The sequence below is a fragment of the Somniosus microcephalus genome, chromosome 28 (genome assembly GCF_052327205.1).
Source record: "Somniosus microcephalus isolate GS21.2 chromosome 28, FLI_Smic_1.0, whole genome shotgun sequence".
NCBI classification, from domain to species: Eukaryota; Metazoa; Chordata; class Chondrichthyes; order Squaliformes; family Somniosidae; genus Somniosus; species Somniosus microcephalus.
The window spans coordinates 35,226,406-35,240,551 of record NC_141014.1 but is presented as its reverse complement, the minus strand read 5'-3'; the positions used below and the strand labels follow the sequence as shown (position 1 = coordinate 35,240,551).

Here is a 14,146-nt window from a genome sequence, read left to right as displayed (position 1 = left end):
TTGTTGGAGCTGCACTCATCCAGGCAAGTGGAGAGTATTCCATCACACTCCTGACTTGTGCCTTGTAGATGGTGGAAAGGCTTTGGGGAGTCAGGAGGTGAGACACTCGCCGCAGAATTCCCAGCCTCTGGCCTGCTCTTGTAGCCACAGTATTTATATGGCTGGTCCAGTTCAGTTTCTGATCAATGGTAACCCCCAGGATGTTGATAGTGGGGGATTCAGCGATGGTAATGCCATTGAATGTTATGGGGAGATGGTTAGAGTCTCGCTTGTTGGAGATGGTCATTGCCTGGCACTTGTGTGGTGCGAATGTTACTTGCCACTTGTCAGCCCAAGTCTGAATGTTGTCCAGGTCTTGCTGCATATGGACACGGACTGCGTCAGTATCTGACGAGTCTCGAATGGTGCTGAACAGTGTGCAATCATCAGCGAACAGCCCCACTTCTGACCTTATGATGGAGGGAAGGTCATTGATGAAACAGCTGAAGATGGTTGGGCCTAGGACACTGCCCTGAGGAACTCCTGCAGTGATGTCATGTGATTGAGATGACCTCCAACAGCCACAGCCAACTTCCTTTGTGCTAGGTATGATTCCAACCAATGGAGAGTTTTCCCCTTGATCTTTATCTGTCTGTCATTGTTCAAAATACAAGCCAATAATCAGCAATACAAGCCAATATTCAGCAATACAAGTCAATAATCAGCAATACAAGCCAATAATCAGCAATACAAGTCAATATTCAGCAATACAAGCCAATAATCAGCAATAGAAGCCAATAATCAGCAATACAAGCCAATAATCAGCAATACAAGCCAATAATCAGCAACACAAGCCAATAATCAGCAATAGAAGTCAATAATCAGCAATACAAGCCAATAATCAGCAATACAAGCCAATAATCAGCAACACAAGCCAATAATCAGCAATGGAAGCCAATAATCAGCAATACAAGCCAATAATCAGCAATAGAAGCCAATAATCAGCAATACAAGCCAATAATCAGCAATACAAGCCAATAATCAGCAACACAAGCCAATAATCAGCAATACAAGCCAATAATCAGCAATACAAGGCAATAATCAGCAATACAAGTCAATAATCAGCAATACAAGCCAATAATCAGCAATACAAGCCAATAATCAGCAATACAAGCCAATAATCAGCAACACAAGCCAATAATCAGCAATACAAGCCAATAATCAGCAATACAAGGCAATAATCAGCAATACAAGTCAATAATCAGCAATACAAGCCAATAATCAGCAATACAAGCCAATAATCAGCAATACAAGCCAATAATCAGCAATACAAGCCAATAATCAGCAACACAAGCCAATAATCAGCAATACAAGCCAATAATCAGCAACACAAGCCAATAATCAGCAATACAAGCCAATAATCAGCAACACAAGCCAATAATCAGCAATACAAGCCAATAATCAGCAATACAAGCCAATAATCAGCAACACAAGCCAATAATCAGCAATACAAGCCAATAATCAGCAATACAAGGCAATAATCAGCAATACAAGGCAATAATCAGCAATACAAGGCAATAATCAGCAATACAAGCCAATAATCAGCAACACAAGCCAATAATCAGCAATACAAGCCAATAATCAGCAATACAAGCCAATAATCAGCAATACAAGTCAATAATCAGCAATACAAGCCAATAATCAGCAACACAAGTCAATAATCAGCAATACAAGGCAATAATCAGCAATACAAGCCAATAATCAGCAATACAAGCCAATAATCAGCAATACAAGCCAATATTCAGCAATACAAGGCAATAATCAGCAATACAAGGCAATAATCAGCAATACAAGTCAATAATCAGCAATACAAGTCAATAATCAGCAATACAAGCCAATAATCAGCAACACGAGTCAATAATCAGCAATACAAGCCAATAATCAGCAATACAAGTCAATAATCAGCAATACAAGTCAATAATCAGCAATACAAGCCAATAATCAGCAATACAAGGCAATAATCAGCAACACAAGCCAATAATCAGCAATAGAAGCCAATAATCAGCAATACAAGCCAATAATCAGCAATACAAGGCAATATTCAGCAATACAAGGCAATAATCAGCAATACAAGGCAATATTCAGCAATACAAGTCAATAATCAGCAATACAAGCCAATAATCAGCAATACAAGCCAATAATCAGCAACACAAGTCAATAATCAGCAATGCAAGCCAATAATCAGCAATACAAGTCAATAATCAGCAATACAAATCAATAATCAGCAATACAAGCCAATAATCAGCAACACAAGTCAATAATCAGCAATACAAGCCAATAATCAGCAATACAAGTCAATAATCAGCAATACAAGCCAATATTCAGCAATACAAGTCAATAATCAGCAATACAAGCCAATAATCAGCAATACAAGTCAATAATCAGCAATACAAGCCAATATTCAGCAATACAAGTCAATAATCAGCAATACAAGCCAATATTCAGCAATGCAAGCCAATAACCAGCAATACAAGCCGTGGGTCAGCAATGCAAGCATGGGTCAGCAAGAGAAGCCAATCACCAACAAATCAAGTTACCAGCCAGCGAGACAATCCAGCAGCCAGAAAGAGAAGCCGGGGAGACAATTCGGAGCCAGCAGGAATGCCAGTAACCAGCAGGACAAGCCAGGGACCCGAGTCATGCTCCTTTGCACATCACCGAGTAAAGAAATCAAGACTGGTAGTAGCAGGCATCTGCAAGCCACCCCGCTCACTCCCTTTCCCCTGGCCAGGCAATAGTGTGTAGCATCGGGGAACCGAAAGAGGAAGAAATCACTTTAAAATGGGGTCAGAATAATGCTGGCTTTAAGTTATACCCAAGTGCCTGGAATTATTTCTACAGCAGAACAACCACTAAAGCTCCAGTCTTTACAGTGTTACGAAATAAAATGTTTAGTGATACAGGAGCCCATTCTTACGCTGATATAATTTGTTTTTAAAGTCTCACTGAGTGATTAATGTGTCAAAGCAAGACGCAGGGGCTGCATGCAAACGATGGCTCTGTCACCGGCCTCCTTGGCAGAGCCACACTGCCTCTTGCTCCTGTGTGTTTGTAACAAGGTTCCTGTTTGTGATTGCAGAGGAAGACCCTGAAGAAGGTACGCTACTCAGTGGTTGCTTTGTTCTCAACGTGTTTCCATGCCAATGCCCAGCGCAGGTGATAGAGAACCTTTCTATTTAAACCTCCCTTTTCTCCCCCTCTCCCCAGTGCCTCTGACCAGACAACTACAAATAACCCCCTGCGTCTCCAAACACATGTGGTGTTACTGAAATAACCCCCTACCCCTGGTATTGTTGCAATTAACCTGCACCTTGATTGCTTATCTGCCTGTCCAGGGGGGAAAATTCGGTATCGCCCATTTTAGGGGTGCTAATATCGACCGGGCGCAAAGTTTAGCGCCCGGCGCTAATTATCGCCTCCGACTGCAAAATTCGCCTCTATCGCCCCCTGGAGGTGATTTGAGCGCTAAATCAGGCGCTACACACCTCTCTTAAGGCGCTAACGTCAGGGGGAGCGAGGCGCGACCTCAGAACGCTACCGAAGCTCAGGCGATGTCCGCTACCACGGAAGCCAGACAGACTGGCGCCATCCAGTTCTTAAAGGGGAGGGGCCATCTTGCTGGCCAGCCACACCCTGCTCATTGCAGCCTTGAATCTCGGCCTGAAGAGACCTCAAAAGCAATTGTGTTGGATGCACTAATGGATAGGCCCAGGGAAAGAGCTCGGCGCTTAGGAACCTCAAACGTGGTGCTGAGGGCCACAACTTCTTAGGACAGCGTTAAATCTCTCCAGACGTCTCTCTCCCTCTCAACCTGCGTGTACCAAATATTTTGCCGACAAGAAAAGGCAGGAAGCGCCCGTCTTTAAGTAGCGCTCCCCCAGCCCCTTCCCGACTTGAAAACGTTCCCCATTAACTGTCGTTCCTAGCGGCAGGCGCTAAGACAGGGGGCGCGACTCAATATCCGGTCCGGGGCGTTGCACGCTTCACTGACGTCATGATCTGCGGGCGCAGGAAACCGTGGCGGTAGTGTTTAGCGCTGCCGCAAAACGACTGCTCAATTTCGTGAACGGCGCTAAACTCGCCACGCTAGGGCGCTAAGTTCCTAGCGCCCCATTAGCGCCCCCCCCCCCCCCGAGGCGCTAACAGGAGGCGCTAACCAACCGAATTTTACTAAGGGGCACAATGGACATGATCTTCACCGCACGTCAATTACAAAAGAAATGCAGGGAACAGCACCAAGGCCACTGTACATGGCCTTCTTTGATCTCACAAAGGCCTTCGACACTGTCAACTGTGAGGGATTATGGAGTGTCCTCCTCAAATTCGGCTGCCCTCAAAAGTTTGTCACCATCCTCCGCCTGCTTCACGACGACATGCATGCCGTGATCCTGACCAACGGTTCCACCACAGACCCAATTCACGTACGAACCGGGGTCAAGCAAGGCTGTGTCATCGCACCAACGCTCTTCTTGATCTTCCTTGCTGCAATGCTCCATCTCACCCTCAGTAAGCTTCCCGCTGGAGTGGAGCTAATTTGCAGAACAAACGGGAAACTGTTCAACCACTGTCACCTCCGGTCCAGATCCAAGGTCGTCCAATCCTCTGTCGTCGAATTACAGTACGCAGACGACGCTTGCATCTGCACTCACTCGGAGGTCGAACTCCAAACCATCGTCAACACCTTCACCGAAGCGAACGAACACTAAACATCCGTAAGACAAATCCTCTACCAACCTGCCCCCGCCACACAGTACTGCCCCCCGATTATCAAAATCCACGACAAGGCCTTGGACAACGTGGACCACTTTCCATACCTCGGGAGCCTACTGTCAACAAGGGCAGACATTGATGACGAAGTCCAACACCGCTTTCAGTGTGCCAGTGCAGCCTTCGGTCGCCTGAGGAAGAGAGTGTTTGAAGACCAGGACCTCAAATCCGGCACTAAGCTCATGGTCTACAGAGCAGCAGTGACACCAGCCCTGCTGTATGCCTCAGAGACATGGACCATGTACAGCAGGCACCTCAAAGCACTGGAGAGGTAACACCAACGCTGCCTCCGCAAGATCCTGCAAATCCATTGGCAGGATAGACGCACCAAAGTCAGTGTTCTCGCTCAGGCCAACATCCCCAGCATCGAAGCTTTGACCACGTTCGATCAGCTCCGATGGACAGATCACATAGTCCGCATGCCTGATACGAGTCTCCCAAAAGAGAGCCCCAGGTGGGCAGAGGAAACGCTTCAAGGACACCCTCAAAGCCTCCTTGAAAAAGTGCAACATCCCCACTTGTAAAGTCGGTGGGTTGTGCAGTTAATAAATACACAGACTTCAGAAGTAACAAACAAACAGGTCTTTACTATTCGAAGGTCAGGGCGAATCTGCCCCAGCAATCCTGCCACAACACTTAATAACTGGTGTGGTCACTATCGGTATTACAGTATACAGAAGCCAACAAGTAGTGCCACCCCTAAAGTAGTTCTCTTAAAGGTGAACGGTTACATACAATAGTTTCCTTAAAGGTAGACGGGTACATACACTACAATCCTCCCTTTTTAGCTTTCAACATACTAAGTCCATAGTGAACATACATTCTAACATATATACAGGTTTATGTAAGACAGTTCATAGATTCAGTCTTTCTGGGGGTTTCCGGATTCTGTCCGGATAACGCCGCAGTGGTGTCGTCATTTCAGGCGGGCTAGGAGGTGCTTCTGGCAAGTTCGATTCGGCTTGAAAAGCCGTGTCAGGTTCTGCTGACTCCAGTATCACTAGATCGGAAGTAGGTGTTCTGGGTATCTCAGTCTCAACCTTACCCGGAGAAAGTGGTGAAGTCGGTTGCCCATTTGTGGCGGACCCTATGATTTGGTCAACATGACGCCTTATTATATTGTCTCCAATGTCCACGGTGTACATCAACGGCCCCAGCCTTTTCCCAATAGTTCCAGGCTGCCATTTCTCAGTACGGTAGTCCCGGGCCAAAACTCGTTGACCGATCTGGAAAGATCTAGTGACCCTGTCATTCATGCCCTGGAATTGCCGGTTCTCTACGTCTCTTCTGACGTTTGGTTTTAGTAAATCCAGCCGGCATCTTAGGCGTCTATTACAGAACATCATTGCGGGAGTTTGATTTGTGACCGCATGTGTTGCATTTCGGTATGCCAACAAAAAGCTATCCACCTTATGTTGTAGACTTATGTTTTCATTACTCATGGCCTTTACGGCCTTCTTGAAGGTCTGGACAAACCTTTCAGCCAATCCATTGGAGGCGGGATGGTATGGGGCTGACGTGTAATGTTTAACCCCATTGCTCTTTAAGAATTTCTTGAATTCTTCGGACACAAATTGTGGTCCATTATCAGAACAGATCTGTTCCGGCAGGCCATTCCGAGCAAACATAGTCCTTAACACTGTGATGGTTTTTTCCGTCGTGGTGGTGGTCATCTTAATTACTTCCGGCCACTTGGAGTGAGCATCCACCGCTATTAGAAACATCGAGTCCATAAATGGACCAGCAAAGTCGATGTGTACTCTTTGCCAAGGCGATGAGGGCCACTCCCATGGACGCAGAGGAGCCTGGGGTGGCGCGTTCTGAACCCTCTGACATCCTAGGCAGTTCTTCGTGATCTCCTCTATGTCTCCATCAATGCCTGGCCACCACACAAATGCTCTTGCTAGATTCTTCATCTTTACTCCACCCAGATGTCCTTCGTGCAGCTCCTTTAGCACTTTCTTTTGGAGTTTGGGTGGAATCACCACTCTAGATCCACACATCAGGGTTCCTCGACACACTGACAGTTGTTCTTTCCTCTGTGCAAATGCTTGCAGTGTTGGTTCACTCTGTGCTGGCCATCCCTCCACCGTTACATCATAGACTCGTGAAAGAGTCGGGTCATTCCTTGTCTCATTCTCAATCATTGAGTTTGTTATCGGTAGACACTCCACTATGGATGAGTGGAACAACTCTACTGGGTCCACTATACTCGCTTCTTCTACCATCGGCAATGGCAAGCGGGACAACCCATCAGCATTTCCATGCTGTTTAGACCTTTTGTACTCAATTTCGTATTGGTGTGCCCCAAGTAACACGGACCACCTTTGTAACCTTTGTGCTGTCATGGTGGAAACGGCCTTATTTGGGTTGAATATGGACACCAACGGCTGGTGGTCTGTCAGCAATGTGAACTTTTTACATTGTAGGTAATGGTTGAATTTCTTCACGCTCCACACAAGACTGAGGGCCTCCCTATCTATTTGGGCGTAATTTCGCTCCGCGGGTGTCAATGATCGGGACGCGAAAGCCACTGGCCTTTCCGAGCCATTTGGTAGCCTGTGCGAGAGTACTGCCCCAATTCCGTACGGGGAAGCATCGCAAGCTAGACGAAGGGGTAATGCTGGGTTGAAATGAGCCAACACTTCTTCAGAGGTAATCAACTCCTTGCTTCTGCGAAAAGCCTTTTTGCATTCTTCACTCCACTTCCATGGTGTTTCTTTCCGCAACAGGTCATTCAGCGGATGCAGCACCGTGGATAAATTTGGCAGAAACTTGTGATAGTAATTAATCAACCCCAAGAATGATCTTAACTGTGATACGTTTCCTGGAGCGGGGGCCTTCACGACCGCTTCTATCTTTTCAGGTGACTTATGCAGTCCCTCTCGGTCAATGACATGACCGCAGTATGAGATCCGTTTTTGGAAGAACTCACACTTCTTGCGATTAACCCGAAGGCCATACTCCTTCAACCTGGTGAGTACCAGTTTCAAATTCGTGAGGTGTTCTTCCTCATCTTTTCCCGTGATTAAAATGTCATCTAAGTAGCACTGCGTGCTTGGAATTCCTTGTAACACCTGTTCCATGGCCCTCTGCCAAATTGCTGGCGCCGAAGCTACCCCAAAGACCAGTCTATTGTAGCGATACAAGCCTCTGTGAGTGTTGATGGTGAGGTACTGGCGTGACTCTTCCTCGACCTCCATCTGTAGATATGCTTGAGCCAGATCTATTTTCGTGAAATGCTTCCCTCCAGCCAACGAAGCAAAGATATCTTCAATCCGCGGAAGCGGGTATTGTACCGTGTGAAGCACCGGATTCACAGTGATCTTGAAATCTCCGCAGATACGGACCTTCCCCGGTCCCCCTGTCTTATTACTTGGTGAGGACTTCATGACGGGAACAATGGGCGTGGCCCACTCACTCCAGTCCACTTTTGACAGAACCCCTGATCGTTCAAGTTCTTCCAGTTCTGCCTCCACAGCTGGTCGTATTGCGTAAGGTACCGATCTGGCCTTAAAAAACTTTGGGCTTGCACTTTCTGCAATCTTAACCTTTGCTTTAATTCCTCGCAGTGTTCCCAGTCCTTGCTGGAATACCTCCTTAGCTTCGTCCAATATTCTGGACAACCGTTCAGGTTTGACATCCTCTTTTTCGGAATCCACCGTCATGGTGTTTAGTGACTGCCAGTCCAACTTTATTTTTCGGATCCACTCCCGTCCCAGAAGTGGTGGTCCTCCCTCAGGCAATACATACAGGTCCAACCGGTGATGATCTTTATCCTTGTATCTCACCTTGACTTCTATCTTTCCGATGGGGAATACTTTGTGCCCCGTGTATGTCTGTAGTACTAGTTCCGTATCCCGTAGTGGAATATGCTTGAAATTTTTTTTATAGTCATGCTTATTCATGACCGTCAACGCCGATCCGGTGTCCACTTCCATTTTTACTTGGACCTTTGCAATCTGTAGCGTTATCCAGATAGTTTGTCGGTCAGCTTCATTGCTCACGTTGTGAATTCTCAGACTGTCCAGTCCTTTGCATTTGGAGTGTGAGACCGACTTCTGTTCCCTCAGACTCTTCTTAGTCACCTCTTGCACCTTCCCGTACCATTTTTGTGGTGACTCCTTATTGTTGTGCGTTGCTCCTGACCGGCATACCTTAGCTATGTGCCCGATCTTGCCACATTTCCTGCATTCTTGGTTTTTAAACCAGCATTGATTCTGGTCGTGTGTTGTCTTCCCACAACGGTAGCATTTTATTGTGCTCGAAGTAATTTGGTCCACCCCTAGTGCCGCCGCCTTTAGCTGCATTTCCGCCGTTCCTTTCGCTGCGGCTTCGTGCGATGCAGCTATGAGGACAGCCCTGTCCAGTGTGAGGTCATTTTCTTCCAGTAGTCGCTTCTGCGTTCCTTCTTTGGACAATCCGCATACGAACTTGTCCCGCAGTGCCTCTGTCAGATTCCCTCCGAACTGGCAGTATTTCGCTAGCCTACGCAGTTCGACCAAATATTCCGCATTGCTTTCGTCTTTCCTCTGCGTTCTTGCGTAGAATTTGAATCGTTCAGCCAGCATCAACGGTGTGGGGTTCAAGTGATCCTTCAGCACTGCTACCATATCATCGAAAGTCTGATCTGCCGGTTTAGCTGGTGAGAGAAGATGCTTCAACAACCCGAATGTTTTCGCACCCATCATGTTAAGTAAGGTTAAAGCTTTTTCATCCTTAGCTATTTTGTTAGCCTTACAACGTATCTCAATACGTTCTACGTACGTGGCCCAGTCTTCTATCTCCGAATTGAACTCGTTGATGTCCGCCCGCTTAGGCATCTTCCTTTCCTTGGGTACAACACAAGTATTTCTTTAAGTATTCTTATTTATTTGTTTATTTCTAAGATGGCGGTTTTCCCGCGAAAATGGCGGTTTCCCGCTCTTTCCTTCTCGCCCCGCCCACTTCACTGGCGGTTTCCCGCTTCTGTCGTCTTCTCCGCCTAATGGCGGCTTCCCGCGTTTCTTCCCTGGTGGAAGGGGTACGCTTTCCCCACAGCGGACAGGTTCAGCCACTGGGCTGGCTTCCGCACAGCTCCCCTTACTCGGCTCTACCGGCGCTGGGTACACCCTGTTAACGGAGGACAGTTCAGCCGCTGGACTGGCTCTCGCGCAGTCTCTCTCTCCGTACCCGGCTCTGTCGCTCTCTCTCCCGCACGTTCGGTTCCACCGGCTCTGGGTACCCCGTTGGTGGAGAACAGCTCAGCCGCTGGACTGGCTCTCGCGCAGTCTCTCTCTCCTTGCTCGGCTCTGTCTCTCTCTCCCACCCGCACGGTTCCTGTTCGCCTCCCAGCCCTCTCGCAGACCGGTATTTCCCTCCCCGGCTGCGGCTGGGTTTCTCTTCCCACGCCTACTCCCAGTCTCAGCGCTTCGTGGCTGCGGTCGCTGCCCGGCTTTTCCCGCCGATCGAGGTCCGACTGTCTCACGACGCCGTTGGACCCGACTTTCTGACCGGCTCCGTTCCCCCTCGACCGTGGTCGAGTGCACAGCCCTTATCCTCCGGATATTCTCTACACCTTCCCCTACTCACAGTCTCCGCGGCCGCCTTGTTTCCAGCTGATCGGCTCACTCCGCACCGTGGTAGAAGGGTAGTCAGTGCCTGTTGCTGATGGAAGCTTTTGTTGCTAAAGTCTTCCTTCTTCCTCCTGCTGCAGCCTCGTGTTTTCTTTCAGCAGCACGACGAGGGCGGTTGCCTCTCTTCGACGCTCTTCGTTGCATTGGTAGTCTTGCCGCAGGGTACGATCGGACTCGTCGCCACTGTAAAGTCTGTGGGTTGTGCAGTTAATAAATACACAGACTTCAGAAGTAACAAACAAACAGGTCTTTACTATTCGAAGGTCCGGGCGAATCTGCCCCAGCAATCCTGCCACAACACTTATATACTGGTGTGGTCACTATTGGTATTACAGTATACAGAAGCCAACAAGTAGTGCCACCCCTAAAGTAGTTCTCTTAAAGGTGAACGGTTACATACAATAGTTTCCTTAAAGGTAGACGGGTACATACACTACACCACTGACACCTGGGAATCCCTGGCCCAAGACCGCACAAAGTGGAGAAGAAGCATCCGAGAAGGCACCGAACACCTCGAGTCTCTTCGCCAGGAGCAAGCGGAAGTCAAGTGCAAACAGCGCAAGGAGCGCACGTCAACCCAAGCACCCCACCCACCCGCCCCTTCGACCACCGTCTGCCCCACCTGTGACAGAGACTGTAGGTCCCGCATTGGGCTCATCAGTCACCTGAGAACTCATTTTTAATGTGGAAGCAAGTCATCCTCGGTTCCGAGGGACTGCCGAAGAAGAGAAGAACGGGAGGCGCTAACCAACCAAATTTTTCCCTCGTACATCTTTGTACAGATTTATTCCAATTCAAAATGTCTGGCTACTAATTTATGTTTCTATCTATCTATGTGCCAGATTATTTACTGCGGACCACCCATCTGTTTCTGTATCTGACTATATGACCATTAATGTGATGTTACGCCTATCCATCGACGAGAGTAGAGGCTAGAAAGTTGGCATTAGTAGCAGCTGAACATGTGATGGATTTTCATGAAATATTCCTGTTTACTTTAGTTGAGTTGAGCACAGAAATCTAGGCTGACACTCCCAGTGCGGTACTGAGGGAGTGCCGCACTGCCGGAGGTGCCGTCTTTCAGATGAGACGTTAAACCGAAGCCCCGTCTGCCCTCTCGGGTGGAGGTAAAAGAACCCATGGCCACTATTTTGAAGAAGAGCAGGGGGAGTTCTCTCCAGTGTCCAAGCCAATATTTATCTCTCAATCAAAATAGCAAAAACAGATGATCTGGTCATTATCACATTGCTGCTTGTGGGAGCTTGCTGTGCGCAATTGTCTGCCGCTTCTCCTACATTCCAACAGTGACTACACTTCAAAAGTACTTCATTGGCTGTGAAGCGCTTTGGGATCTCCTGAGGTTGTGAAAGACGCTACAGGAAACTTTCTGGTATCCGGCACTGACGGGACCGAGCTGGTGCCGTACCATCAAAACTGCCTTAGAAACCAGCGCTAATGTTAAAACATACGGAGCTTTTGAGCTCCGTGTGAATCAACAAACCCAACAGCTTCAAAACAGTCGGCCGCAGCTTAAAAGCGTCTCTGTAGCTAAGCAACAGCTTCAGCTAGACCTTGCAGAGCCTGACTGGAAAAAAAAAGCAACGAGAAGTAAAAAAACTTATAGGAAACAGCTCCTGAATTTTGCCGGTAGAAAGTTTCCTGTATATAAATGCAAGTCTTTCTTTTTAAGCCCTCTTTAAAATAGTAGATGGGAGGAAATGTCATACAAATGCCTTAGGTATGCATTCATCCGTTATTGACAGCAGTCATTTCTTGTCTTATATGTATAGCGATCTGTGCCTATCTTATCTATATGGCTGTGTCGCTGTGTCTGTCCATTCATGTAATGAGGAGTCTGTCTATAACTACTTACCTTTCCGCTGTCTGTCTGTTCACCTGTATCTTCTCCCTCTAACTGTTTCTCTTTCATTGCACACGCCCGTCTCACTACGTGAAGAGGAACAGCAGTACGGCCAGGAAGGTGAGCTCGCCATCAGCCCCTACTTTGGTATCACGAGTAAAACCCTCGACACTAACAGCAAAGCACAATGTAATCATAACTGACCTCTAAGTTAGTGTGTGCGTATCCCTTTTACTGTTGGTTGTTATTCAGCAACTCCAGCAGAAATTTATGATGTGTGTGTATATATTGTATATCTGTCTGTGTGTGTGTGTATATATATATATATATAGATATATAAATATATAGAATATATATTGTGTGTGTATATATTTCTGTGTGTGTGTATATATATAATATAGGAACGGTAGCGTAGTGGCAATGTTACTGGGCTAGTAATCCTAGAGATAACTACATACCTTTCCGCTGTCTGTTTGTTCACATAAGAACATAAGAACATAAGAAATAGGAGCAGGAGTAGGCCAATCGGCCCCTCGAGCCTGCTCCACCATTCAATAAGATCATGGCTGATCTGATCCTAACCTCAAATCTTCGATCACTCTCCATCCCACCCGAACCCATGTGATCTCCCAGGAGAGGCGAAAAACCAGATAAAGACCCAATGGCCAATTTGGGAGAAAAAAATCTGGGAAATTCCTCTCCGACCCATCTAGGCGATCGAAATTCTTCCAGGAGATCACTCTGTCCCTATATTTTCTACAGTACTTACCTTCTGTAAAGGCGATCTCCACCCCAGCCAGGAACAGGAATAAAACCATCTCCTGAAATCTAACACAGAATTAGAACACAGTAGGAGCAGAACAAGGCTACACGGCCCCTGGGCCCGCTCCACTACCCACAGGGCCATGACCATTCCAAACCCAGACTCATGTCCAATTTCCTGCCCGCTCCCCGTAACCCTTAATTCCCTTTACTTCTAGGAAACTATCTATTTCTGTTTTAAATTTATTTAATGATGTAGCTTCCACAGCTTTCTGGGGCAGCAAATTCCACAAACCTACCACCCTCTGAGTGAAGAAGTTTCTCCTCATCTCAGTTTTGAATGAGCAGCCCCTTATTTTAAGATTATGCCCCCTAGTTCTAGTTTCACCCATCATTGGGAACATCCTCACCGCATCCACCCGATCAAGCCCCTTCACAATCTTATATGTTTCAATAAGATCGCCTCTCATTCTTCTGAACTCCAATGAGTAGAGTCCCAATCTACTCAACCTCTCCTCATATGACCACCCCCTCATCCCCGGGATTAACCGAGTGAACCTTCTTTGTACTGACTCGAGAGCAAGTATGTCTTTTCTTAAGTATGGACACCAAAACTGTATGCAGTATTCCAGGTGCGGCCTCACCAATACCTTGTACAACTGCAGCAATACCTCCCTGTTTTTATATTCCAACCCCCTAGCAATAAAAGCCAACATTCCATTGGCCTTCTTAATCACTTGCTGCACCTGCATACTAACTTTTTGAGTTTCGTGCACCAGGACCCCCAGATCCCTTTGTACTACAGTACTTTCCAGTTTCTTGCCATTAAGATAATAACTTGCTCTATGATTTTTCCTGCCAAAGTGCATAACCTCACACTTTCCAGTATTGTATTCCATCTGCCAAATCTCTGCCCACTTACTTAGCCTGTCTATGTCCCTTTGCAGGTTTTTTATGTCCTCCTCACTCACTACTTTCCGTCCCATCTTTGTATCATCTGCAAACTTTGATATGTTACACTCGGTCCCCTCCTCCAAATCGTTAATATAGATTGTAAAGAGTTGGGGACCCAGCACTGACCCCTGCGGAACACCACTAGTTA

At 47.1% G+C, this 14,146-nt stretch overlaps 1 protein-coding gene across 4 annotated transcripts in view; it reads left to right on the top strand.

Moving 5' to 3' along the window:
* Positions 1 to 3,122: 3,122 nt before the first annotated feature.
* Positions 3,123 to 14,146, top strand: part of LOC147099543 (troponin T, slow skeletal muscle-like) — a 67,745-nt gene continuing 56,721 nt past the window's right edge. Inside the window, exons 1-2 of one of the 4 annotated variants that reach the window (XM_085969782.1) lie at positions 3,123 to 3,136; positions 12,379 to 12,402. The gene's annotated coding sequence lies outside the window, so the exon portion shown is untranslated. Of the gene's footprint in view, positions 3,137 to 12,378; positions 12,403 to 14,146 lie in introns of those variants that run through there. The other 3 variants (XM_085969785.1, XM_085969784.1, XM_085969783.1) reach the window with 3 other exon arrangements.